Raw genomic sequence first — 5,204 nt, forward strand, 5'->3', positions numbered from 1 at the left:
GATCTGAAGCCATTAAGGATCTGTCACATATGCAGTTAATCACAAACCTCTTTCAGGGTCCTGTTCCATCTCCTTGGTGTCCGTGGTCTTTCTGTAAATAGCTTGCTCACTTTTCTGTCTGCAATTCATATGCAGAAGCTGGGGCATGAGGTTGTGGCCACTGACATAAGCTTTGTTATCACTTTTTGAATTGATTTTAAGTGACATGTGCCTTTCCTGTCCAGAAAGTCCCCCAGACTCCATGTTTTCCCACCTTGGTAGAACAAAATTTATTTTATTTCTCTCTTGCTCTCTCTTTAGATAGGGTCTCAGGCCAGATGTGGAGACCAGACTGGCCAGGAGCATGCTGTGTAAACCAGGCTGGCCTTGAACAAATAGATCTCTGCCTGCCTAAGCCTCCTGAGCATTAATTTTAATTTTATGGGTATCTGACATATGCCCAACCTGTTCTTTCTTTATTTAAAAAAAATGTATTTTTTATTTATGTCTGTGTAAATGTTGTCTACCTTGTATGTGCTGGTGTCCACAGAGACTAGAAAAGGAAGTCAAATTTCCTGGAGCTAGAGTTCCAAGTGTTGCATCTTCTGACTTGGTTAAGTGGATCCTGGGAATGGACATTGGTCCCTCTGGAAGAGCAAGAAGCTGAGAGATTTCTTAACCATTGAGCCATCTCTCCAGCCTCTCACTTTATTTCTTGTCTTGTTTGTTTGTTTGTTTGTTTTGTTTTTTTCGAAACAGGGTTTCTCTATGTAACAGCCCTGGCTGTCCTGTAACTCACAGAGATCTGCCTGTCTCTGCCTCCTAAGTGCTGGGATTAAAGGCATGTGCCACCACCGCCCAGCCAGCCTCTCATTTTAAATACAACTTTTTATTTATTATTATTGTTGTAGAGGAACATGTTAAACCTTCTTGGTGGTCTTCCTTTGTTAATTTTTTTCCTTAGACTTTTTAATGCACATGCATATGTGTGCCACATAAATGTCTGGTACCTATGGAGACCAAAAGAAGGCTTTGGGTCCCCTGAAACTGGAGCTATGGGTGGTGTGAGCTGCTAAGAGGATACTGGAAATAGAATCCAGGTCCTCTAGCACATGAGCTTTCAACAACTGAGCCATCTCTCCCTGTTTGTCTGGTTTCCTTCCTTTCTTCCTTCCTTCCTTCCTTCCTTCAAGACAGGGTTTCTGTGTAGCCTTGGCTGTTTTGGAACTTGCTCTATAGACCAGGCTGCCCTCAAACTCACAGATTCACTTGCCTCTGCCTCCCCACACTGATAGGTATGCCCTAGCACACCTGGCTAAATGCAAATTTTAAGGCTCTGGCATTCAACAGTTTACAAGAAGTTCCTGAAACTGCCAATCCCCCCCCCCCCCCCCACTGCTGAGGGTAGGAGACAAATCTGTGGAGATTGCCGAAGTCTTGCAGAGAGCTCCAGGGTTGGGATGATCTTTTGTGCACCTGCACACACACATGGACACACACAATAAATTAATAAGCATAAAGGGCTGGAGAGATGGCTCAGTGTTTCCAGCACCTACAGCTCAAAGCCATCTGTAAGTCTAGTTCCAGGAGATCTGATGCCCTAACCTCCATAGGCACTAAGTGGTGCACAGACATATGCAAAAAACAAAACAAAACCAACAAAAAAAAAAACATACACATAAAAGAAATCAAACTTTTTAAAATTTAAAAACATTTAGAATTGATTTTACTCTTCAATGACCCAGGAAAAACTGTCTAACTGCTCCCGGCCTCAGTGTCCTTATCTGACAAATGTAAGCGTTACTTTGGAAGCTTCTTTGCTAGGGTCATTGAGAATTAAATAACTAATACTTGTTTAGCACTTAGTGCTGAACACCGGTCTAAATTCGGTAGTTAACAACTTTAATCTTCCCACCAATCCGATAAACAGGATTCTCTCATGCCCGTCAGCTGAGCTGAAACGCACTGAGCGTTGACTGGGTGAGAGGCAGGAGGAATCCTGCTCTAGGGACTCGCTGTGATTCCAGAAAGGGGCGGAGTCTCCCCTAGGGAAGGTGTGCCCTGAGTACTACAACTCCCAACAGGCCACCGCTGAACTACAATAACCAACATGCCCCGGGGCGTTCATTTTAACCTCTTCCTCTTGCGTCGTTCCTCCGTGGGAATTTACATGATCACTTTTGCTTGCGAGATGTGTCTGCTGGCGGAGGATTTGTGAGCTTAGGGGATAAAGGGCGGTGCTTTAGCTCGGTCCACCTACTGGCTCTGAGTGCCCGTCTTCTCTTTCCTAAAACAGGAGCCTTTGTAGTCCTAACAGGCTGGCCTGGAACTTCCTATTGAACCCTTATCTTAAAAGGCCTTTTTTACTGTTTTCGTTTATGAATATTTGCTGTATGCATGTATGCTCACCACATGCATGTCTGATGCCTAAGAGTCCAGAAAAGGGCTCGGAGTTTCTGGTAGTTGTGAGCTGCTGTGGGTGCTGGGAATGAAATCCGGTTCCTCTGCAAGAGCAGCACTCTAACTGCTGAGCCCCCTCTCCAGCCTTCCTTTCCTGATCTTTAAGATGGGACTATTCTTAGGAGTACCTGGGATTTGTATGTAGCTTAATGAATACCAGCTTTCCTGGTGTACCTTCATCCTCTCATCGTCAAGGGTTAAAGCATGAAGGGTGACTCTATATCCCCTTTTCAGAACAGGGAAGCAGATACTAGGTGTTTCACATCTCTGGGGTGTTCCTTGTTGTTTGAGACAGGGTCTCCACTATGTAGCCCAAGCTGGTCCCAACTCTGTATCCTCCTTCCTCAGCCTCCCTACTATTGGGATTATAGGGGTGTGCCTGTGGGAAGTATTTTGACTCCGTAGTAGTGGGTTTCTCCGCTGATGCAGTAAGTCAAATCAAACGGAATCAATAAGACCAGGCTTCCTCTGAGCAAAGCAACTCCTGGGTGATTCTCAGCGGAAGAAAGCAGGAGAGAAATCACATGTGGCAGGTCTAGGGACCTGGCCTTAAATACCCTGTGGCTCAGACCTGTCTTGGTGCTTTCTGAGGGACGGGCCGAGCTATCTTTACAAACCTCTTAGTAGAAGCCACCCAAAAAGGTAAACAGTGCAGACTCAAACCCAGAGACTTACTTCTGAAGCCAGTCAGCCAGCCTCAAGGGCTACATGCTCCCTCTTGGTCCCAATGTTTTTCAGTGGCCCTAAGTCCAGAGCAAATACTGTCTGTGCTCCCAAAGGGAGGGAACAATAGGAAGGATGGAAGGCTCTGAAGAGAGGGAGGCCGCGTGAGGTTCCAGCAGCCTTGAAAAGAGCCAGCTCCACACTAGGGAGGTGCTGCATGTGTCCAGCATATGTAAGGTCAAGGCTGGAGTGAGGCTGGTGTGGTATTGAGGATGCAAACCTGGAGACACAGCTCAGTAAGCAAGTATAGCATTAGCACAGGGGAAGCCTCCTCAATAAATAGGGAGCCACAGCCACAGACACCTCATGAGCCCCAGCATAGATAGGCCCAGCCCTGGGAGCAGACAGAGCCTTGTGCACTAAGTAGTCATTGTTAGGATAAAGCGAGGGGAACCTTGGCAGATTCCATGTCTGGCAAGTTTGGTTGAGGCGGAAGGACAAACATGCCAGGCAGACAGAGCTTAAGTGCGAAGTTTTATTAGAAAGGGAAGAGGGGGTAGAGAGGTAAAGAAACATAGAGACAGAGAGAGGGCAGAAGAGAAGAGGGAGACAGGAAAAGTCCTGACTGCCCCAGGAAAAAAATGGGATGTGGGTAGGTAAAGGCGCCCTTTGCACCTGTGAGCAGACTAGAAGTCATGGACCCCTGGGCTGACCAGTACTGCCTGAGTGCATTCTGCCAGTGACAGGGGTGAGCCAGCGTAATGCCTGAATCCTTACAGTCATCCTTCCCAGTCTGTCTAGAGACCTGGTTACCTCTATGTTCTGGAGAAATTGTAACAGACTCCTTTTAATTTGCTGTACGAGTCTTCTGCACTGGATTATAATTCTGAGTCTACCACATACTTCAAGAGGGAATGCAATGGAGATACTTAGTAAATACCAAACGGGTGACAATGGGGCTTCCTGCTCCTCTGCTGGCCCTTAGCAGTGCGACCTGGATCCAGCTGAAGCTACTTTACCTTTCTCAGCCTTGGTTTCCACAGCCATTGTGGGGGCTTCACAGCCAAGGTGGCTTCGGAGTGGGGTTTACAGAGTATGCGAATATGTGTCTCTAAGACCTTTACGTATTCAAGTCTGTTGAAATGGGATCGCCAAAGGAGGCCTTTCCTAATTGACCCCTGCTGCCCCTTCATAGGTTTATTCCTATCCTATCATAGGCAAAATGTTCTTTTATATTCATTTACTTGTTCTCTGTGCGACTAGAATGTAAACCTCTGAGAACAGACTCTTGCCTCTTTGGGGATGTTGCCATCTCCAGCACCTAGCCGCTCTCCTACAAATAGGAGCTCGATAAATATCTGAATGAATGAATGTTTAGATGCAAGAGTGAAAAGATGCAGAGGTATGGATGTGGCTCCGTTGGCAGAGTGCTTGCATAGCGGGCACAAGGCCCTGAGTTTCACCAGCAACCCTTCTAAAACCAGGGTAACACAGGCCTGCAACCCACGCTTTTGGGAGGTGGAAGTGGTAAAATCAGAAAGTTAAGGTCACCCTCCTCTATAAAGTGAACTCTAGGTCAGCTGGAGTACCCGAGACCCTGTGTCAAGCAAACAAAACCGATTTAAAAGAAAAACAAAAAATGGCTGGATGCATGTCTCAGGAAGGTTCTCAACCCCCTAGCAGCACCCTGTGCCTTCAGGCCTCAGGCAGCAGCGAAGCAGGAAATAAGATTGTAGGGGTCCACAGTTTGACCTATTCAGGTACCCCATAACAAAGATCATCCGGCATGGGTTCAAATTCTGACTCAGCATCTGAACTGAACGACTCTCAGCTTCATTTTCACATTAATAATGACCAGCTCGCTACACGGTGAGGAGGCAGCGAGAGGGGAAGCCTCGGAAGAAAGGCGTGGGGCTCCGCAGCCCTCCCCCAGCCTTTGCTCTCCCAGCACGACGTGACCACCCTGGGCTCCGGCTCCGAGCACCTGCACACCTCCCCCGCGCCGGGCTGGGCGGGACAACCTGCAAGTCCCGCCCTCATGCTCGTTCACTGAAGACCCGGGCAAAAGCCCTTCCCGCCCGGCTCGTGCGACCCCGAGCGGG

The sequence above is a fragment of the Phodopus roborovskii genome, unplaced genomic scaffold (assembly GCF_943737965.1).
Source record: "Phodopus roborovskii unplaced genomic scaffold, PHOROB, whole genome shotgun sequence".
In the NCBI taxonomy this organism is placed as follows: domain Eukaryota; kingdom Metazoa; phylum Chordata; class Mammalia; order Rodentia; family Cricetidae; genus Phodopus; species Phodopus roborovskii.